The 24,340-nt window shown below is 42.2% G+C and overlaps 1 protein-coding gene across 20 annotated transcripts in view; it reads right to left on the bottom strand.

The window, feature by feature from the left end:
• The window catches only part of ATP2B2 (ATPase plasma membrane Ca2+ transporting 2), a 375,734-nt gene that overhangs the window by 186,187 nt on the left and 165,207 nt on the right, over window positions 1-24,340 (bottom strand). The window lies entirely within an intron of this gene.

Genomic DNA, 24,340 nt, shown 5'->3' with positions numbered 1-24,340 from the left:
TATGGCATTGAGCTGTTAGAAAAGTACATCTGTGGCACACAAATGTGTCAAGATAAAAAACCAACTTGCACCTTAACAGGAAAGCAGTGTGTGCAACCTCCACAAAATGCTTTTCTTAAGCAACTGCTGTAGGTGAGAGGACTCATTTCTCAAGTGGAAGTGATAAAGATGATTGAGATCTATTTGTTATGTATTCTAAAATAATTTTTATTCACATTCCAGGTCCAAACAAGAGTTTGAGAAAGAAAGGAGTGACACTGTGCTGACTGTTGTGAAGCCCAGATGCCTTTGCTGTGGCAGAATGAAGCACCTTCAGCTCATCCTTCCCTGGAGCCCTGCAGCTGTTTCACACTGACCTGCCCTGAGATAACCCCCAGCCCAGGCTCTGCCACCCCACGGGGTGATTTCCCCCTGATCCTTGCCCAAGGCTCAGCTCTGGTTCAGGAGGATTTGCACACGTTGTGCAACAAGAGCTGGCACGTCCTGCGTGGCACCGCGACCTGCAGCAGCACAGAGCACCTGGCACTGCCAAAACTCCACTCTGCCAATAACGAGCTGGTCATGCTCCCACACGGGTCAAAAATCACTTCAAAGCAGGCTCTGCCTTTATTTGTGACACAAATAAACACGTTTTGTGTCATTCCCTTCTTTCCACAAGGCAAGCGTTCACAAGAAGCATTTCCAACCTGCTGAATTTAACAATTAAAGGGATTGATTTCCCTTGCCTTTGTGATACTTTCCATTCTGAATAGCTCTGAAGTTGTTTCATCTGAATTTACAAAGGGGGAAAAAAAAAACCAACCCATTGATTGGGGTGGGCAGTGTTTAAAAATTACAGCAAGCAAAGGAGAGGAGTTTGGAAAAGGACATTCAATATATTACATTGGGAAATTCACTTTTGCCACTGCTCTAAAATTTGCATGAAGCTCAAGATAACTGAACATTATCTTTACATTATATTATATAATTGTCTTTTTTAGGTAGATATATATATACATTTTCCTGAACATAAATGTAACTTTCTGGCCTAGATAACTCTGAACAGATAAAATATCTCTTCTTAACCAGGTAGTTTTTAGGAATCTCTACCAGATTTTAATTTTTTAAAGAGTTATATGTAAGATAAGAGACAAGAAATCTGTATCAAATCATTTTATCAAGGCATAGGCACAAGGCTGAAGGAGAGAGTGGAATTTCAAGGAATGAATAAGGAGGAGTGGAGATAATGGAATTTATGTGTGGGGATGAAGAACAAATTAAGTATCAATACTGGGAAACAATGAAATGGGAAAGGGTAATAGAAAAACTAGGCCAACCTTTACCTGTTTTCCATAAATTTAGCAATGTCATTTCAAACTCAAGAATACAGCAGCTCATTTAAAAGAAACTACTATTTTTAAACAAAAAACTGTCTACCAGAAGTCTGAAATTAAAAAATTAAAAAAAAAAAAATGTGGGCTAGATCAAATCAATACAATGGTATCCATTACAGTTTCAGGGGTGACCTTTATATCAGATCTTTGAATTTTTGGAGCAGTTCTATGTCAGCAGAGCTGGAAAAGGTGTAAGAGATATGAATTGTGACAAAAGGAGTAAAAATTATGAATTCTGACAAAGGGAGTAAGGACTCTGAATTCTGACCAAAGCTATGAGGAGGGACCCCCAGTGCCAGCCTGAATTCTCACCAGCTCCCCTGAAACATCAGCTCCAAAATCCAGGTGTGCACAGGAAACTCAGCCTCACCATAACCTGAGGTGAAGAAGCAAAACAAAACAATTTTGCTCCACTGACATCCAAAGATTTATCAGCAGGAACCCAAAATTTGACTCTTGTTACATTTTATCAGTCTGCACAAATTCCTTTTATCTGTATTCCTGTCCAATGTCCATGCCTCAGCTTGGTTTGTGTCCCATCAAACATTTCCTCAAGCAATGTGTTTAATCTAAATTCATCCAACATTTCTGCAATGTAAAAACAGAGTTCTTGATTGAGAAGAAAGTTTTAAAAGTATTTTCTACTTCCTAAGGCTCTGGAAAAATTGTTGTTTGGTTTTTGGGTTTTTTCCCAGAAGAACCCGTCTCTTAAAGTAATTTATCTGCTTTTTAATGTAGGTGGAAACCCAAGCTGTAAAACCTCTTTCAACCTCAGCAAAACTCTCATTTAATCCCATGCTGTGTTACATCTCCTACAGCCAGAGAACAGGATTTCAAGATTGCATTTGTGCACTTTTGGGGCTGTTCTCACAGTCCCAATCCATCCCCCACCATGCTTTTTCCATAATTATGACAATGAAAATACACAAACTATAAATAAGCACGTCCCAAATGTTTGACCAAAACATAAACATCGCTTTAAAAATATCCCATGGCAGAAGGACAACTAATCCCAGATAACAAACCTTCCCCAGATAGAATTAAGTGGGAATTTCCCATAATTTTCATGTCCAAGTTGCCATACTCTGATCCCCCACCACAGGGACATGTTGGACACTGCTCTGGGGTGGGATTTTTGGGATGTCCTGGACTCCCTGCTCCCTGTGGCTCCCTCCCAGCTCAGGATATCCCATATATCCATGAGGATTTGTACACCAGGAAATGCAGAGTGAGGCTCCATCCCCATTGTTGCCTGGAACAGAGACTAACCAAAGCAAAAGGAATAAAATAGGTATTTATGGAAAGGATACACCTTGGGCAGTGCTAGAGCCTGGCTGGGGCTGCACCCAAATCAAATCCAAGATGGATTCTGATCATGAGTTTTACACTTTTATAAGTTTTAGTTCATCTACACACTGGGGTTAATTGTCCAATTACAGCCCCAGGCCATGAAGTCTCAGCCCCCTGGCTTGCCCCCTTTCTGCTTTTTGGGTAAAGTTGTCCTTGATTCTCTAGCTGGGAAGGGACTGCCTTGTCCAACTACCCTGAGAAGAGAATTTACTAACACCTAACATGCAGTTTCAGAGTTACATACCAAGGAACAGAGAGTCTGAAAAATACAAAATCTAAAACCTGAGGCATCACCATCATCCAGAGACGAGCAGGGCTGCAGGGCTGAGCAGGGAGCAGTGGGAGCCAGAGCAGACACCTGGCAGCAAAGACCCTGCACAGAGCAGCTCCTGGGAACCCTCAGCTTCCTCCTGCAGCTCTCTCAGGCACAGCAGCCACCCAGCTCCCAAAGCCCACCAGCTCTGGCAAAAAAAACATCTCCCAAGAAACCTCAACAGCAGCTCCTGACTGCCCAGGTATGCAGTTAAACCAACGTGGAAAAGATCCTGCAGCCTCTGACTTCTGCTTTGCTTTGGGGATGAAGGGCCAGTTCTATCATAAGACAGAAATCCTGCTCTTTTTAATAAAAAAAAAACCCACACACACAGAGAATAAAAAATCTAAGGCAAACTTTTAATGAATCATTCAGCAAAAGAGAATTTTCAGCTGGTTCTAGCACTGGTAATCACAGCCCCCAACACATGTCATCTCTAGGAAAGTGTGTTTCCCAAGTTATCTGCAATAGTTCTGTTTAAAATATTTATATTTAATTGCTCAGGGAGCCTAAGGCTGCTCAGCCTTTAGCAAAGGCAGCACAGCCCCAGTGTGGAAGTTTTGCCCTCAGTTACCAGATCAGGTAAAACCAGCACCTGAGTTTATTAAGTATATTAAGTATATTAAGTATATTAAGTATATTAAGTATATTAAGTATATTAAGCCACTTATTCAAGAAGTATAGGTGTAAGTTGAAGTTTTAAATAAGTAAGTAAGTAAGAATGTATTTTAAGTGCTTTAAAGAGTAAAAGTCTTAGATACCAGTGTAATATGGACCTTTATATTTTACAGATTGAGGGTTAATAAATCACTTTCTGAAAGTCATGAAAATCATTCAATAAAAGCCATCACCATAAAAATTTCTCTCTTTTTTTCCCCTCAGAACACCAAGAGCTGCAGAGATCCCAAAGAGCACTCTGCCTTCTGCTTCCCTGAATTCCTGGAGCAGGAATAAAAGCCTCTTGCATAACCCCCATCAGGGCAAAGCACTTTCTGAAATGAAATGGAACCTGCAGAATCCTCCTTTCAGGCCCCTAAAACACACACAGATTTTTCAGAAGGTGGTGCAGGAACACAAAGGAACAGGCAATTTGCCCTTACCCCAGTGACCAAACCTCTGAGGTTATAAAAGCACAGTGACAGAGGCAAGGCTTCCCAAATTGATGAATATTTCTCCAGAGCCACTTTGCAAAGCATTCCTAATAAACAAGAAGTGAGCAGAGATGCAGGGAATGGGTTGGGGGATGATATTCTGCCCCAGTGACACATTAATGCAAATCAGGAGGAGGAGAGATGGATTTTCCTCCCTTGCCAGGGCCTTGTCTTGCATCCAACCATTCAGCTGGAAGATGGGAGCTGCTCAGCAGCTTGAAAATTGGGATTTTATTGGTCCAGGAGAACAGAAAGTGCACATATAAATATATATAAACACAGAATTAAATCATTAGCCCTCCTAAGGCTAATGAGAAGTCGCTGCCTATTTCAGACTGACTCTGTCTGAAGAAGAAAAATCACTTTAAAACCACCCCCAGTCCGTTCTGGCAGCAATTCCCACCCAGCTGGGGCTCAGGAACAAGCAGGGCGTGTAATAAACTTTCAGAAGTTGCATTCTGAACAAATGAGTTCATTTTCACTTCACCAGGTGGAATTCAGAAATCCTCAAGGCAACCATTTGCTGTTGAGGTTTGAGATTAATATGAAATCAATCATTCCATATTAAAAATTCAATATGTTAATAATAATGATGCAGTTTATTTTGCTTCTGTTTATCTCCCCAGATTAAATTTAATCCATGTTTGTATTCGTTGCCTGAACATCTGAGCAAAAAAAAAAAAAAAAAAAAATCTAGAATTAGGAAAGAAAATGCTGACCACTGTGATTTGAAAATGTCAAAATAATCTGTTTCCAGTAGGAAGAGAAAAATGTTGATACTTACAAAGCATTAAAACATTACAGAAATACAAGCTAGAAATCATCAAAAAATGCCTTCACTTTTCATCCAGCATTTTATACTTTTGTGGGAATTATTTTTAGAACAGCTTAAGGCATCACAAAATTGAAGTGCTGCCTTTAGCTTGGACAAGAGAAAGTCAAAATGAAAAGCAGAAGCTTCAAAATTACCAAGAATGCTTAAACATAAAACATCTGTAAATATCTTAAACTTTATAAATAAAGGATTATAGGTGACTTTGACAAGGAAAACTTCTGCAAGCATCAGTGAACTGAATTCATGTTTTTTTCTATTTAATCTTATGCACCAAAAAGGACAAAAATAAGGAGAGGTGCTACAGAACAAGAAAATCTATTTCTAACTATATTTTTCTGTTTGAATCACCATCTCAACATGAGAAGCAGTTTAGGCCCATTCATCCAGGTCTGTATCACTTCCACAGAGACAAAATGACCAAAAATTCTCTTAGGATGACCCCAAAGAATCCTCTGCTCAATTCCAAGGGTCAGGATGGATTTTGCTTCATTGAAAGAACATTTTAGAGCAGAGAAACAGATTTAGAATGTGCTGAGATCTCATATGGTTATTCCAAGAGAGAAAAAAAACTTCACTTTTCAAACTCTTGGGTTCATCAGGGCAAAATAATCTTCATTAAAACAACACAAAAAAAACCCCAACACACAACTTGAGATTTGGTTACATTGGTCACGAGACAAATTTCTGTGTTTGATTCTCAATTTCTTGCTTGAGCTCTGGACCAACAATTTGCTCCTGATTTAGAAGAAAAACAAACCCAAAGTGTTCTCTGTTGTACCCTCAGCAAAGTGGGAGAGTTCACAGCTTTGGGGCAGAGCTGAAATCCAAACATTCTCAGCTCACCCTGAAAATTGTCATATTTGACCCTTCTCATCCTATACTGCCAGCAAGAAAAGAGACAGCAAAGGTGAAACTATCACTTCCCACTGCATAATTAAAAAATAATGGATTTGACCATCTGGAAGTGCTGGCTGAAAAAAACTTTGGGTGCTCTTGGGAGCATAAGCAATAAGTATATATATAATATAATAGTAATTAATTATAAAGTTTAATAACATATATATATTATATATATAATCATATTATTATATATAATTATATAATATATAATATATAATTATATATTATATATTATTATATAATATATAATATATAATTAATATATATCATATAATATAAAATATATAATATAATATTATATGTAATTAATTATATAAGCCGCATTTTTCAGGAAAATAAAAGTTTTGAAAAACTATTAGTGTGACAAATTATGCAAAGAGTGATTAAACAGCAAAGTCACCATTTGTACCCCTTTGAGCACAGCCATGGGAAGATGGAAATTTTGGCTTCAAATCACTATTTACTCCCATTTGGTGTTTGGTTAGACTCTGCCAGGAGCTGTAAAAACACTGCCCTTGCAGGCAGAAAAATTGCACTTTGCTGGGGGTAAATTAAATAACATCCTGAACTTCACAAATTGTTTCCATTGCAAACTCAACCCAGTGAAGATGCTCACTGGAATTTTTGGCAAGAACAGTTGCAGGGTTGTTCCAGAGACTGACTTCAAGTTCTCCTGTTCCAGTTTTAACAGTGACTTTTTGATATGAATCTAAACAAACATTAGGAATCCAGATCCCCAAGTCATCCTCTTTGGGAAGAGTAGTTTCACTTTTCCAGACCATTTTGACTCCAAGGCTGTGGGGCAGTAGGGGCCTGCTTGGTTTGGGGTTTGTTTCAGAACTGGCACAAGATTCTCCTTAAACAACAAAATAGTTGTAGAAGGAATTCCAGTGGCCCATTTAAATATTCCTGTGGTCTTTACTGCATCCCTCACCTGTATTATGAACAGGTCACAGCATTGTAACCACTTAGCTTTTAGAAATAAGATAATTCAGATTACAAAATCAATTTATTCCTGAAAACCGATGAGAAACGAGTTGACAATATTTATTTGGTAAACAGACAGCCCAGGAAGTGTTTCTCTCTTGGAATACTCCTGAATTTCCATTTCAGTTACTGCTGGTCCTTACCTTGAGAGCACAGACCTCCAGAGCTCCTCACCACACTGGGATGGTCCAAATTTACTTTTCCAGAATTACTATTCCTGAATAACAGCAACGATCTGAATTTGTTTCAGAATAAAAATGCCTGGTTCACTCTAAGCTCCAAGTTTTCTGAGAACAGTTATTTTCATTAAAATTCGTTCTTGGCATTAACCAAAATAATGAATTTATTTCATTTTTGCATTTATTTGATCTGGTTTAAAAAATTTCCCTGCTATTTCTCCTTCCTGCTTGCTTCTGCCCATTTTCTTGATGAAGATCTGCAGACACATCAGGCACAAGCATCTCACTACAGAAACATCAAGCTCTTGGGTGCTGTTGGAGTAGGACAAGCATGATGGGTTTTGTCTCTTCTTAATCACTGTAGGTACCAGGCTAGTTCTGCTTCTGTATTTCCAGAGCTTGGCTGGCCTTTCTCAGAGGGAGAGAATGATGCCCATCACATTGTGACTGCAGGAACTGAAATTGCCCATCCCATTGTGACTGCAGGAATGGAAATTGTCCATCCCATTGTGACTGCAGGAACTGAAATTGCCCATCACATTGTGACTGCAGGAATGGAAATTGCCCATCACATTGTGACTGCAGGAACTGAAATTGTCCATCACATTGTGACTGCAGGAATGGAAATTGTCCATCACATTGTGACTGCAGGAATGGAAATTGTCCATCCCATTGTGACTGCAGGAACTGAAATTGCCCATCCCATTGTGACTGCAGGAACTGAAATTGCCCATCCCATTGTGACTGCAGGAATGGAAATTGCCCATCACATTGTGACTGCAAGAACTGAAATTGCCCATCACATTGTGACTGCAGGAATGGAAATTGCCCATCACATTGTGACTGCAGGAATGGAAATTGTCCATCCCATTGTGACTGCAGGAACTGAAATTGCCCATCACATTGTGACTGCAGGAATGGAAATTGTCCATCACATTGTGACTGCAAGAACTGAAATTGCCCATCACATTGTGACTGCAGGAATGGAAATTGTCCATCACATTGTACTGCAAGAACTGAAATTGTCCATCACATTGTGACTGCAGGAATGGAAATTGTCCATCACATTGTGACTGCAGGAACTGAAATTGTCCATCCCATTGTACTGCAGGAACTGAAATTGCCCATCACATTGTGACTGCAGGAACTGAAATTGTCCATCACATTGTGACTGCAGGAATGGAAATTGCCCATCACATTGTGACTGCAGGAACTGAAATTGTCCATCCTATTGTGACTGCAGGAACTGAAATTGTCCATCCCATTGTGACTGCAAGAACTGAAATTGTCCATCACATTGTGACTGCAGGAACTGAAATTGCCCATCCCATTGTGACTGCAAGAACTGAAATTGCCCATCACATTGTGACTGCAGGAACTGAACTTTCCCTGCTGCTCTGGAAGGAAAGGGTGCAGATGCTGCAGCAGAAAGTTGTCCCTGCTGCTCTGAACTCCTGTCAGGGTGACAGGGCAGCTCCTGCAGTGAGTCAGGATGAGCTGACAGATTTCCAGGTGTCACCTGGGCCGTGTCCCTGCCTGCAGAGTGACCCCGGGGCTGACCTCGGGGGCACCCAGGAGCTGCCATCAGCTATTTAAAGCTCATTACAATATCAATGGCAAGCTCAAAGGAGCTCCAAGTCCACTTAATCCGCAGTGCTGCAAACACACCTTCCCAACCCATCTCCATCCTGCTTAAGCCAAGCTGGCTGGTTTTTCCCTCTCCTCTGAGGAATCCTTGCAGTTATTGCTCAGTTAACTCGAAAACTGTTCAGCTGCTCAACAGCACATCACCTCTTCACTTCCCCCTCTTTAATGGTCCCTTCTCTCCCCACATCAGAGGAATTCCCAGTAAACACTGCTGTAATCTGTTTACTACACCCTGTTTATCCAGTTTAGGCTGTACTAAGCATCCCCAGCAGCTTAGACCTTCTTTATGCAGTAAGGCCGTGCACACACACCCAGAGCTGCTCCTCCACAACCTGCATCCCTCTGCAGCTCCACTTTAAGGAGCTGATTTAGAAATTCCTGTATGCAGGGACTCACCTTCCAGATAATCAGTGCTGAGAAAGTTCTTGCAGGAAGAGATATAAAACATGGGGTTTATATCCATTTCTGTAACTTAAGCATTGCATTGATCTCTGATCCTCCTTTGACAGGACCTTGCTAATATGAAGGCACAATAACAGATCTTGTCTCTGGCTGGAAAAGCCATTCAGGCTCTTGTTTCTTATCCCAGGGAAATTGTAGCCACAGACCCTTCAAGGAATTGTAGCCACTACTCAGAGAGGTGGATTTACTGAAAGAACAAGCAAATAGATTTACTAACCCTCTCTCACACAGCGTTTTGGTGCTTTACAACACCCACATGGGGTCCATTGATGGGAGACAAACCACCCTGACCTCTTGTGCTGGTTGCAGTACAGGATGTACCAGCAATGTGGATTCTGTCCCCATCTGTTAACCCAGCTGGGGCAGTGACCCTGATCTCCTGGCACACATTATCTGCTCATGGGCCAGCTTTAAACCAGCTGGGCAATCATCTTTATCTTTCCCACAGCCCATCCTCCCTCCAGGAGATATCATCTGCTGCTGGCCCATTCAGTCCCAGGGCATGGCTGATAAAATTCCATCATCCCACTGGGAGATGCTCCAGCCAGGGGAGCAGCCAAGCCTTTCCTACCCAGATAAAAACTGACATTTTGGACACCAAGGAACCTTCTTTCCACTGCATTCCAGAGGAAAGCCAGACCTTTCCACATCATCCCTGGAGCTTCAGAGGAAACTGCACCTTCTCCAGGAGCACTGCTCCAGCTGAACCACATCTGCCCCTGCAGGAGGATGCAGCCACCATTGAATGGGACTGTGCCAACACCCTGACTGACTGACGGGTGTCAGCTTGGATTCTGACAAACCAACCAACTAAAATTAAAATATATTTTGGAAAAATTGAAGCTGAAATCATGGCCAAACCCAGACTGTTCCAGTTAGAAGCTAAAAGAAGTAAAGCACCTATTTAAACCTGGCATTATACATCCATAGGTACCACAGTACAAAGTTATACCATGGCTGCTGCTCCTCCACCAGGAAATCCTCACCTGAGCAATCTTGGGAAATCATTTAAGAAGAGAAACAGATCTGAAGGCTGAAACCTGTACCAACCCTCATAAATTACAGCAGTCTTTGCAGAAACATCCCACCAATGAGCCTGCAAAGGCAGTAGAGGGTGTTCAGGAGGGAAAGGTCAGTAATTCCAAATCCAATCACACTGATCTGGCAAACAATTCTGTTGCTGAATGCTTTAAAAATATTGGGCTCAGAATATCTGCAATCCAACAGCTTTGGATGGGCACACAGGTCACAGCTTTATTTTTTTCCACTGTCTCTCCTGCTGCCACTCTGACCTTTGTTTGCAATCAGAAAAGGACAGAATTTAAATCAGAAAAGGACAGAATTTAAACCCAGTCTGGTGGCAGCCCAATAAAATCCAATCTCTTTAGCCCCCTCTTCCACATAAAATCTGCATGGAGTTCATTGTGTATTTTTAGTCTCTTTAATAAAATATCAGACAACAGATCCTAGAAGTTTTTAAATGTTAATATTAATTCCATTACCACCAGGCAATCTGGGCTGAAATTTGGAAGCAGCAATGTCTGACTTGAGGGAGAAGCTCAGAAAAGAAGCTGGGAAGGGAATTTAGCGAGCTGGACAGAAAAATAATACATCACATTGTCAGGAGTTAGCTGAGACCTTGCAAGCACACACCTCAAAATGGAGCTGTGCAGAAAGGGCACAAATGGAAGAACATTCCCAAGGAAATCAATAGGCAGGAGCAGCACATCCATTCCCCCCTGGGCTGGCTTTAGCTCAGAACAAGACATCAGGAAGAGCCTGTTTCCCCAGCCAGGCTTCTCACACAGAGCTGGGACATTTCCAAAGGCTCCTTCCCCCCTCACTGCACAAACCTGACTGGCAGGACCACAAAGATTTGGACAAAAGCAAACCTCAGGAACTGACAAATGGGAATGGGTTTTGTTCCTAGGACAAGCTCCTAAAGAGAAAAGTCTGGCAAAGCCTGAAGCAAGGTGGGATAATTTGGAGTCTGCACCAGAGCTGCTGTAAGAGGCAGGAACCAAGGGATGAGACAGCAAGGTGGAGAGGGAGCAGCTGTGTCTGCAGTGCTGATCTCACAGGAATCCCTTTATTGCATGTGTTGGGGGTGGAATTTAGGCTCCTCACACCCACCCACCCTGTGCACTCCTTGTGCTGTGTCCATTTCTGCTCTGAAGGAGCTGATGAGCAGCTCTCTGCCAGTTCTGCCCTGGATCACTGCTCAGAGGGGGCTGCAGGAGCTGAGCTGACAGGTTGTCCCTGTCCCTCCTGGTGTCCTTTTTGGAACTGCTGCATGGGGGACACGCTGGAGCAGACAGCAAGCTGCAGAGGGGGGGGATGTGCTGGCACCAGGATGGGGCATTTTCCTGCTGAGCAGGGCTGCAGCTCCCATTTACAGTCAGGGGAGATGCTCAAAGCACAGAAAATCAGAGCCTTCAGCTCCAGCCACCTGCCCTTCCCCTGAGCTCACAATGAGCACAGCTGCAGCAGGCTGGTCCAAGGGCAGGCAATTCTTCCACCAGCAGTTTTGTGAGTTCCTCCCACAGTTACCAGCCCTTAAAGGCCTGTTTTCAGTGCTGGAGCTCCACCTATTCAGCAGAAGTATTTTGAGAAGCAAATACCCCACAGCAGAAAGTGTGTGAAGAGTACTACAGCTCTGCACCAGTGCAGATGGACCTGCAGATCATTTACCCCTCAAAACAATTCCCCCAAAGTGTCACTGTTAACAAGCCCAATTACCAACCTTATTATTCTTTAGGCTTCTCTTTCCCACTTGCAGACAGGATATTTTCCACCATGTGACTTCAAACAGAGAGTTTATCCCTACAGGACTGTTCTTCCAGTTGGACCAATAGTGAAGTTATAATTTATCACTCAAATCCAAGAAAAACATTTCAAACCTTTAGGTCAGGCAGAGGAGAAGAGGACTACACCCCACTCACAGTTTATTGCTGGTGTATTTGCTATTTTAGACAGAGAAAACTGAGTGCATTTTTCTGTACTAGTTCAGCAGTGAACTCTCCACAGGTGCACAGAAAAGGATAAAATACTCCTGTGACTACACTGAGACTTAAATCAAACATTTCACAATGGCAGCTGCACCCTGATTTCAGAGCTCAGCTTCCACTGAGTGAGAGACTGCTACAGGCAAAACCTTTAAAAGGCAATTATTGGCAGAAAACATCATATAAGGACTGTATTGAATATTAAGTAAGGCTCTCTAAACACAAAACATTTTGATTTTTCCATGCTGCTGTTTTACAAGCTCACTCTTGACTTGCTGTAAGCACAGTCTGAGCAGAACTGCACCATGCTCAGGAACAGCAGCTCTTTAGCTCCTTCTGTCTCTTATTCAAACCAAGTCCATTCACTGAAGTGACTCCCAGTTAGATCTCCCCTGTGTATCAGCAAACACACACAGTACATTCAGTAAAAACAGGAGGTACAGGCAAATGTTGCAGTCAGTTATCTCTCTGAATGCTCAAGGTTAATGAAATCAAGCAGACATTTACAGAAATCATATCATTCAGAGGCTTTAGGAACTTATTACTCACAGTTGTAATCCATTTTCCTAATCCAGTGATTGGTATTGAGCAATAAAACATTCTGGTCATCTGCTGCAAAAATGTTTCATAATTCTCTGATACCATAATAACTGAAGTAATGCACAGTCAAATTAAATTATTTGGGGCCTAGCATAACTAGCATCATTTGGGATGTTTTAACCAGTGAGCTCTGATATCCATGGTATGAGGATGGAGCTGAAAGCACTGTGCACTCCTGCATTTAGCACTGCCAAGCACAGACTGTCTGTGAGAATTCCAGGGGGTTTTCTGCAGCACAGTGCTGACATTTCAGCCTAGAAGATGCTTGATACACGAGAAAAATTAGAGGTGATGCTCACAAAGCAAGTTTCCTTCTCCATCCCTTGATCTGAATCCTTTTCCTTGCAGCCCAACCTGCTCTCCCCAGGACAGGAGGATTTTCTGACTCTGCCCATCCCCACTTCCCCTGACAAATCCCAAATTCATTTTGTGCTAAACCAAGTTCATGGAGGAGAGGGAACTCACAAGTATTCAGGCCTGACAACTGTCCTGAGTGTTTGAATCCCTCTCAGGGTCTGATGAGAAGGAACACAAGTCATTACATGGATACTGATGGAGAATTATCTCAGAGGTTCTTCCAAGCAATTTCAGAAGCTGCTTTCCTTGTGTAGCCACATGTTCATGTGCAGTAACAGCTCTGTCAAAGCAGCACACTGAGAATAAACCACAGATAAAAACACAAAAGAAACAGAACTACTATTGAAATGTTCTGAATGCTTCTCTCATGAGCTGAAAGACAGTGATGGGATTGGCAACAGGCAAAAACTGGGTGAAACTTCAGCAAGTTAATTTAAGCCAAACAGCTCCTTCAGCTTTGGTTTCAATGGACAAGACTCTGCTTGGCTGCAATTTGGAGCACTCTGTTATCTTGTTTAGATTTTCCAGACTGGTTTACCCATCCCCAATGAATGATACATTTACCTAACTAGCTTTTAACCCTTCACTGAGAATAAACCTGATATGAGGCAATGAAAAATCTACAATACCAGAACCCCAACCAAACCCTCTGCATCACCTGCTCCATGGTATTCAGCAGCACCAACAGTTTTCAGCTCATGCTCAAAAGGAATAAATAAAATGTAAAGGAAAAAAATCACTGCTCATCAAGACTAAGCAAAGGAAGAAAATTGCTGAGCAGCAGCTGTCACCAAGTAGGACCTGAGAGAAGAAACCACCAAGACCTTTTAAAGTCTCCTTCTTAAAGAAAATCCTTCTTTTCTCTCAAAGCTGTTTTAAACTCCAAATAACTACATGACAATTTATCACTGTATTTTCACCTACAAGTCCTTCCCTGGGGAGTCTGCCAAAGGTTTGCATCACAAAAACCTTTGCAAGCTTCCTCCAGATCCCCTCCTGCCCAAGCCCAGCCCTGCTGCACCCCAATGGAGACACAGAACTGCTGCAGCTGTGGACACAACACCTGGCCCTCAACTTCTCCTCCCAGCCCAAAATAAAAGCACTGAAGCCAATCTGGGGCAAATTCTGCTGTTCACAGCCTCATTCCTGTCTATAAAAACACCAGCACACCAATGGTGCCTGGTGGATTTACACCACTTTGCTAAAGAAGCTTTTGTTTGTTACTTAATTCTATTTTAGCTGCTCAATGTTTAAATCAACTTCCAATAAAACACTCAGACCCCAAGGCTGGTCAGGTAATTCAGAAAGCATCCCTTTAAAAACCCCAAAGATTTTATACATATTTATAATTATAAATACACAGACAGTGTCAAGAAATGTTTTGGGGATGTCAAGAGTGCAAAATTCAGTGCTCAAAGTTGGCCAAGCACAGTTATTCAATATTCCCTTGTAAATTATATGTGCTCAAACCATGACAAGGTATTGTCTGTACTTGTCCATGCATCTCATTTTCAAAGATATCTGCTCACATAAATATATAGTTCTTAAAAAAAATTAAAATTAAGTTTATAAAATTCCCAGTTCTGTCTCCATCATACATTCTGGGTTTTCCCTTTTCTCTGTCCATACAAAACTTGGATTAGCTTGGATTTTGACAACTGCCCCATATTTTAAAATTCAGACTCTAGTTAAATGTTCACAAGCACGAGAAAGAGACTTTTTGGAAAGGAAAATAAAGAGAAAAGTAAAACATGAGATGAAAAATGTGACGCTGGAAGAATGTGCATTAGCACTTTGCTTGAGCTCCTAAGAACTGAATTAACTGAAGCAGAACATAAATAAAATCAAGGTCAAAGAACAGAAAAAAGATTCATCTGGTACCTCTGTAATAAACTATATTCTCAAAGGCTCTAGTCTGAATTTGCATGAAATTAAATGTCTCATCTGGAGAATGGTCCAATAGTCCATTATTATTTGCCTAGTTGGTTTTCCACAGGTTTTTCCACAGCTGAAATACATGTGCTAGTGATATTCCTTCATCCAGAAAATATTGTTGAGAAAAAAGAACTTTAAAAAGGTATCTGATAGCCAGCTCATGTATGTTTTAAAATTAATTAGATTTTTTTTTTTTTTCCTTTACTGGAAATATATTATGTATATCCAAACATCCAGAACAGGGTAAAAGCCAAGAGCAAACACATGAAAAGGCTTGGATGGGTTTCAAGCTCTGTGTGGAGCTTTGGAAGATCTTCACATGCAGAGAAGTGACACCTCTAAGAGCACATCCAAATTATTTCTCACAGTTCCACTTTACCAAAAAAATAAAGTTTTAATCAACTGCTTTAAGGGAAAAGTGAGTCCTTCAGCAGGTGAAACAAAGTGTTCAACAGAATAGAAACTCCTAAAATTCCCAGTGCATCTCAGGATGGAGGCTCCAGTTTATTTAATATACATTTAATAAACATTTAATTATTTAAATATTTATTTAACATGCAGACTGCAGGTGTCACACACACAAAATTCTCAAAACCAGCAGAGTGGGGCTGGTAACAATATTCAAACAGGCCCAGCCACTCAAACCAAGGTCACAAACCTTTAATCATTACATGGAAAAGCTGCACTGAAAGGCAGAGGAGTCCATGAACAGTGAAAGACATGACAGGAGCTTTTTAGGAAGCAGATGAAATGAACTCCAGCTGTGCTGGTTCTCTTTAATTTAGAGATAAACCTAAAATACAGAGTTATTTCCCCCTCTCTCCATCATCCAGTTCCTTTAACATGGAATTTTTTAATGCATAACCTGTAAATCTGTCACTCAGAATTATTTTGGCTACTTCTGTCAAGATGCACTGAAGACATCTATGTCCTCATCTAGTGTAGCTGCTCTACAAAGATAATTGAGATTAAATAAAAAAAATTTAGGTTAAAACTCTGGAAAACAGATCTGACTGAAAAAATATGGCACAACAAACAGTTAGCAAATGACACATGAAAATAAAAGGGTGAAATCCTTTGGACAGACCTAATTAAAAATTCATATAAAAATAGGCAATTCTAATAAATTCAGGTTTCTTTAACCTCTGATTAATTTACTGGTCATGACCTTAATTACCATGTAGGACCCTGCCAAGTGCTGTCAATGGTATCTGTTCCTTTGTAGCAAATATTAGTGCTCAAAACCTGAGAGAGACATCTCAGAATGAGTGATGGTTTTGGGGAGGCCACAGGGTTAATGGGATCTCTTAAGAAAAATATTCTGATTCAGCTTATCATTAGGATTTCCACTAGTTTTTTACTTAGAAACATTTGCTCAAATGAGGTGATTTTGAGTTGCAAGTACATTACCTTGTGTCAGGGAATGATTCATGCACACAGATTTTTAATGAAATAATTGACATTCTGTGCATAGGAAAGTGTTTAATGCTCTAGACCAAGATGTCAGTCTGAATCCTGGGCAGCACCACACTTTCCATGCCTTAATTATTCAAATATCAAATCCTTGTCATGCTGTAGAAAACAGCTGTTTCAGAAGAATCATTTTTAAATTATAAATATATTGATTATGTTTAATGGTGACTAAACCACTTATGGTCAGATTATATTTTGTCTATTAAAATAAATGGGGATTTATCAGCCTTTTTTATTTGTAAGCAACATTTAGAAGGTCTGAATATGCAAAAATCTGTTCTTGCAGCTAACAGGCAGTTGATGGACAGGATCTAATCATGTCCAGAACACAGGTATGATGATAAAAACTGGAATGCATCCAGGAGTTTGGTGGCAAAGGAACAATTACAGTCCACAGGAGAAGAGTCAAAATATTGTTTTGAAAATTTATATTAGGTTATGCTCCCACATTTCTCTCTCTGCAGGTAGAGGCACTACCAAAAATACCAAATTTATTTGCCAAATTTTTGCTTTGCAAGAATTGTCAAAATCTAGCAGGGGCTATTTGCAGAAAATCCTTTCCATTTAATGTTCTTGACACATTTCCCACTGCAGCTGTCCCCTCCCAGTGGCCCCAGCCTGAGGGGCACAGGCCTGTCACCAGCACATAATTTGGGGACAAGCACTTGATTATTTGTGATATTTCCAAGATGCAGGACTGTCAGAATACTTCACTTGCAAAATGTCCTCCTGCAGCTCTTGCACCACTCCTTGCTGCATTCCCCCAGTGCAATTATCCCTCCTCTCATCTCACCATCCCTGCAAACTTGCTCAAGGACACCCTGGAAATGTGGAGCAGCCCTAAAGCAGCAGTGCTCACACCATCCTCAGGAGCCTCCTGCACATTTCATTAGGGAAATGGCAATTTACTTGGTTTTCAGCTGGACCTGCTTGCATTCAGAAGCACCAGGAGCATTTTTATCATATGCTGTGTGACCAAACTCCCAGCCAGGAGCTCTCACTTGTGACAGAAGATGGAACAAACAACAGCAGCCTGCATTCCCTCTCCTTCTCCCTGGCTGCTGTGCATTTTGGAGGACAAACCCATCCATCCCAGCCCTCCCACTCTACCCCAGTGGCTTGGGAGCTGCCAGCAGCCCTGTCCCTTCTGCAAGCCAGGAAAAGGACATCAATGTTTTATGAGCCTGTAGCTTTGCCCTTGAAAGAGAAATAAAGAGAGGAACAGCTGCTCAAGAAAACAAGGGGGGAGACTTGAAGGTGATAGGTGAGTGCCAAGGAACTCTGAAATGAAAAGTAGAAAATCTGCACGTTTGCCTCATGCAAGAAGGCTCATACCAATGATAATTGTGTGATCATGTGCAGGGATAGAGAAATTGTATATGGAATGGAATGGAATGGAATGGAATGGAATAGAATAGAATAGAATAGAATAGAATAGAATAGAATAGAATAGAATAGAATAGAATAGAATAGAATAGAATAGAATAGAGGCATTTGCTTGATTCATATTGAACTGTGCAGTGTCCAGCTCTTTATCTTCTCAATCAGGGGATGTCAAACCCAGCCCTGCCACCAAAAACCCCTCTGGGCACTGCCTCCTGCCCCTGCACCTTCCCCAAATACTCCTGAAACTCCAGTGCTCCCAAAGCTCTGCTCCATTATTGCTGCACACAGCAAATGCTCCCTTCAACCACTGGGAAAAGCAATGTTCAACTATTCCCAGAAAAATCTAAGTGTGGTAGGAAAAGCAGAATTTTTACCCAAACTGTCCATTTTTGTGATTTTATTATGAAAATAAATCTCACCTGTAAGATTTTTTTTCCAACCATTATATAAAAACTTCATAAATAAATGGGTCAGTATTAAAACCAGAAAAAAATATGCAGATTTATTTCACTTCTCTTGTTTTGTCCTATCTTCAAAATATTAGACAAAAACCAAGTTCTTGGTAATTTTACATCTTGTTTACTTAGAAATGAAGTATTTTTGAAAAGCACTGCTGACCATTTTCAGCCCCTGAAGTCATTGGGCAGGTCAGTTCTGCAAACTGCACACAGTGGTTTAATGAACATGCAGAAAGAACTGCATTGAAGCCTATTTCTGGAAAAATGGCTTTTGATTGTGGTTTTTAGACTGAACACAGGGTGGACTGAAATTATATTTCACCTTTGTGAGCATCATATGAACCATTTAACAAGAATTCTTCAACCTTATTACCACATTGTTTTGTTTTTTTTTTTTAAAAGACTCTTCTTGTTTAATAAGATGATTGATAAAGTGCATTTCCAATGGCACAGTGACATATTTGAATTATTTCTGCAGTAAAACAGCCCTTCCATCCATGAGCAGGAATTTGCTCACAATCCAGACCAGCTGGGCAATGCTTGCAGCACCACAGTTTCTGCACCAATTATCCCTGGGGAAATATATAGATTTCTAATCATCTATTGCTTCCTCTTGAACAATGCATAAGGGATTTATGAAAAGGGTTTTTTCAGGCACACCATCAGTCAGAGAGCTTTAGAGACAAATATTAGGTTCTGCAAAAGCATTTTTACACTACTTGGACACTCACAAATGCAATCATTCCCTCCTGCCAACTCTCAGATTATTATGTAATATACCCAAGCTTTTACATTTATTCAGTATACACAACTGTGGTTCAATTTGGCACATTTTTTGGTTTTTAAATATGAATAAGAATGCTTCAAAGAATAAAATGGAGTTGGGAAATATTTATACAAGAAGCTGAGTGTGGATTAAAATTGCTTGGCTTCAAAAGTAAAATTAGATGATGTTTAATTTAGTTTATTTATGAAGTTGTATTTGTTCAACTTAAATACGTAATCTCCTCTGAGAGAGTTCAGCTTTGCAAAATGATAATCTGCTCCTATATTTCTATTAGTTGTGATTTATTCTGATTCATTCCTTTGTTCAAAAATGCTAATGAAAGCAGATGATGCTGAAGAAGATCGACAACAACAACCAATACATCCATCAGTCTGGAAACCAGGGAGAGGCTGCTCCACACAGCCAGGCAAGAAATGCCAGACCAAAGATTTCTAGGGAGACCCTGAAAAACCCGAGCACAGGCTGCAGCAGCACAGCCTTCATCCTCCAAACTCATCTCCAGAGTCCTGCAGAGACACACAGCAAATTCCCTCCCTCCTCTGGGCATGCACAGAAGAGAGAGGAATGCTGAAAATCAACTTTGCTGGGCTGTGATGGGGAGGAGAACCAAAGTGGGATGATTTTTTCCAGGCAGGAAAAGCTGCCCAAAGCTCTGGGGATATGGGGATTGTGTTGTGGGGGCAGCTCTGCCACTCTGAGAAGGCACCAAAGAGATTTTCCCCACCAGACATCCAGGTTTGGAGTGGGCTATTTGCTGTCAGCAGTTGTTGATGTGTTTATTCCGTTCTTTGAGCCTGGTGGTGCTGGGGTGTCTGCACGGTGGGACCAGAGAGCTGGGCCATAAAAACCTCTTTCCATCCTACAGCTGCCCCCAGAAACCACCACAGAAACCCCCTGGGGCTGCCAGGGTCAACACCTGCCTGCAGACAAAATAACAGAGATCCTTGGAAATACCTTAATTATGAAGAGATTTTTTTTCCATCCTCCACATGGATTAAAAACCTCCAAATTGCTGCCACTGGTCTGCATCCTTTTTCCTTGCAAGTCCATTTCTTATGGGCACACATGGAATATCCCACCTTTCCCATGGCAGCTGATGGATCTTCAGCTGAAGTCATGTCCAATATGGTTTGAGGGGATAATAAATAAATAATGATAACAACAGGTTTGAGGGGATTCCCTATTTCTAAACTCATATTTGCTCTGCTCTCCTCACAAAGAGGTGAAAACAAGTAGGATCTGCTCCTTCTTCCTTCCTGGACTGAACTGAAAACAGCTCCATGGAGCCCTTATGGCCACCAGCACAGGTGTTTGGTGCTCTGTGATTTAGTGGAGCACGAGGTTCATCCCTGGTCTGCTCAATCCTTTGCAGGAACGAGCTCCACATCTCCCAAGAGGAGATTTTTATCTCAAGCAATCCCAGGCATTCCCATATTTGTTCTCTCACTGCTGTGGTGGAGCTTGGGTGCTGTAAAAAAGCAGAGTCATGGGAGAGAAAGTCAAATCCATGCAAAATTTTGAATTAAGGCCTGGAGCTTGGAGGCTCTGTGCTCACTGCAGAGCAAACACAAAAGGCAGAGCAAGATGGAAATGTGCTGCTGCTCCTGAGGGTAACCCCTGAACAGAAATATCTGGCAGGAAAGTTTCTGGAGAGCCAGCTGTGAGGTCAAACAAGAGCTGCTGAGGAAGGGAGTGGGTCTGTGTGTGGGAGGCAGCACTAAACTGGGATTGTTTCTGAGTGAACCACTGAGATTGGCTGTGGATGGAGTCAAACTCCACAGCAAGCAGGGAGCAGGGAGGGCTCCAGGGAGCTGCTCCCTGTCTGGGGGCTCTGGGAGCTGCCCACAGACACAGATTTCCTTCTGCTCCTGCCAGGTTATCCCCTGCTCTGCCCAGGGTCAGTGTGAGCACTGCCAGCCCTGCCAGCCCACTCTGATCTGCTGCCACTGCCCCAGCCCGGGTCAGGCTCTGCCTAAAGGCAGCAGGGCGAGTTCACAGCAGGGGATAAACCAGCACAGAGGCTTTCCAGAGGATCCCAGGCCCTAATCCTCTTTATTCCCAGTGCCCACAACAGCCCTCAGCTCACCAGGACTGTCTCCCACTATAAAGTGCCTCCTTTAAAAGGAATATGCTTGGATGCTTCTAGATACTTGAAAATTTGTTCTTTCACATTACTTTAAATATTGCAATTATTCTTCTTTCAAGGTTTGGCAATTAAAGCTCAGAAAGCACTGCTACATACCTGATTGATACTAAAAACTTTAGCATGTCCTGTATCTGCAGCTTTCATCTGCTCCAGAGAAGCTAAAGGAGGGGAACTAGATTGTCTTAGAAGGAAGCTGGACCCAACTAAGAAATTGTGGGAACAAGTGGGGAAAAAATCCCCAAAAATACTTCCCTAGCAATATTTTTCAAGATCCCCTCCTAATCCAAAAGCAGATATGTAAATGAGGCTTGTATGTTAAGACCTCGTGCACTCAGTTTTAATTCTAAAAAGGTTCAAGAAAAAAAATCACTTTAGATGTCTTTCCTTTTCCCTTTCATTCCTTTCCATCCTCAGTTCTGGTACCAGAGCCATGTTTTCAGATTAAAACTTCCAAGTTTATTTCTAAACTAGGAAAAGGAGGACAAGGGCAGGGAAGAGGACACTTAATTTATTATCTTTTCACATTAGAGTTACAGGGAACCTTAATGATATACCAAGCTATAAACCCTGTAGCTGGTACTGTATTAATCATCTGTCTACATGAGAACTCAGATAAATATATAATCCTATTTCTGCATTGCAGATTTTATATGTGCCTTCCTCAGATTGCTGCTTCTTTCTTTCATTATTTTGTAAACATTGCTGGAGGGAAGGATCCATCCCAAGGTAGGGAATGGCATCCTAACTGTGCTGAACAGCCACATTAAGATTTAGAAGAAGATAAAGCAATAGGCAGCAATTCAAGCTTTGCAGCAGAGAGTCCCTTTTTTTGGTTTTGTTGTTGTTTTTTTTTTTTTTTTGAACACTCTGAGCACAGTTTGTCTCTCTCACCACATTCTCCCTTCTCCAAGGTCAAGTCTGTTGCCAGCCACAGGCAGCAGCTGGCCCACCCAGGCTTCCCCCAGCTTGCCCATCCAAAACCCTTCATTTTAGACAGGCTCCAGTGGTCCCTGTCCACATCACCTCTGGTCATGTCACATATTCCTGGAAAAATGCATATTCCTCTTTTTTGTCCTCCCACTTCAGCCCAAGCATGGAAATCAATCCAGCCCCTCCACATTCTGTACCTGTCTCTAATATCCAGGCAGCACACAGGACAGACAGAGATACCCAGTCATATCGTAGATGAACCAAAGCAAGATTTAAAATCTAATAAAACAAAGATTCTGCAAACATGGTGAGTTTTGTGGTGCAAACTCACCAACACAGTGCCCTGGGGATAACAGCTCCCCACAAAGAGCAAAAAACATCACCTCAAAACCCCTCTGGCCTGAAGGGGAGCTCCTGGTGCTGCAGTGGAAATATCAGAGCATCCTTCACATCCTTCCAGGTCAGCCCAAGACACACTCAGCCCTTCCCCTCCATGCCAGCTCTGTCCTGGATGCAGTGTGGGGATGAGAGAGACACCAAAGAGACAGGAAAATTCCCTGCAGAGCCCCAAGAAAGCTGAGAGGTATCTTGCATCTCATTCCCCCTGCAATGCTCCTGCTCCAACAGTTTGTTTCCCTGGCATTTTCAGCCATCTTATTCAGCACTGCTGATTTAGCACTACCATTTCATCCTGCAGCTCTCTGCATAACAATCACCACGACAGCATGACACAGACAACCAGTCCCACCATAATGCAAATGTCCTCCATGGCACTGCAACAATTTGCATTGCATCTCAGGAGCCATCTGCAATTCTTCTTGGAATTTCCCAGCTTAGCTCAACTACTCACAAAGAGGTATTGCTTCAAGCACTGGGGGAGGGAGGGTGACAATCTGGTGTCATTGTGACAAACACCACGAAATCATCATTTCATTGTAATTGCATTTCACTGGTCCCTCAGCATCAAGCATCATTTGGAGGCGTTTTTAGAACAGGTTCACTGCAATGCAAGCAGAGGGAAGGGACATGGTGAGGCTGCAGTGCAAACTGAACAGCTGTCCCCAGCCAGGACAGCAGCTTCTTCTCTGACTCACAGGGACACAGATCACTGCTGCCTCCTGACAGCTGGGACTGCACATTTCCCAAGGAGACTGGGACAGCCCGCTGGGAACGCTGTTCCCCTCTGATTGCTGTGTGACACAAGGTGTGCCACTGTGAAAGACAAGCCAGAGCAGCGCCAGAGCATTCTGCTGTGCTTCATCAGCACCCAGGGGGTGTCAAGGAGAGTGGGAGAACAAAACAATGAATTCATCCAGCCCCAAGATGAACTGCCAAAGAGCCACCACCCCTCTGAGGAGGGTCACTCTCCCCTCAAAGCCCCAGAAAGCTGCTGAGCAAAGAGGCAGGAGCTGGGCTGGAAGGGTGAGACAGCAAGGGAATGGGGATGGAGTCCCCCCATTCCAGTCACAGGTGACAGATGGCTCCAGTGCAGGTGCAGCAGATCCCAGGGGTGTGAGGCTGTAGGGATGTCCCTGACTGTTCCACTCCTCCTTGAACCTGCTCCTTGCTGGCTCCAGCCCCACAGGCTTTGAGAACACCTGGACTAAGAAGAGTGGAGCATGGAATTAGTGCAGAGGGATGAGACAGCATCACCAAAGGGACTGGTCATGGCAGGGTTCTGGGCTTTGGAAAACTGAGCTCCAGAAGGAAGACAAGGCTGAACAAAGAAGTGGTCTCTGAGAAAAGGGTATCCAGGATAAAAAAAGTGGAGACTGGGCAGAAGACCAAGGAAAGTTTGGAAAGACAAGTAAGGGGAGATCTGGAATCCTGAGATGCATGGAGACAAAAGCCAGGGGCATGCCTAGGACAGCCAGTGTGTGAGACCAAGCAGGGTAAAAGCCCAAAACTTGTTGGACCTCAAATAAACTCCATCACCCAGTCCCAGTGTGGGCTGTCATTCCCTGCCCCACCTGTGACAGCTGGTGGGAATTGTCACACGAGACTTCAGCTGGGGGATACAGGAGGAGGAATCCCAAACCCCATTTAAAATGCTGCATCTCACCCTA

Source organism: Oenanthe melanoleuca, chromosome 12 (assembly GCF_029582105.1).
Source record: "Oenanthe melanoleuca isolate GR-GAL-2019-014 chromosome 12, OMel1.0, whole genome shotgun sequence".
NCBI classification, from domain to species: Eukaryota; Metazoa; Chordata; class Aves; order Passeriformes; family Muscicapidae; genus Oenanthe; species Oenanthe melanoleuca.
Note: the sequence above shows the minus strand (reverse complement) of the source record. Positions and strands in the feature narration are given on the sequence as shown.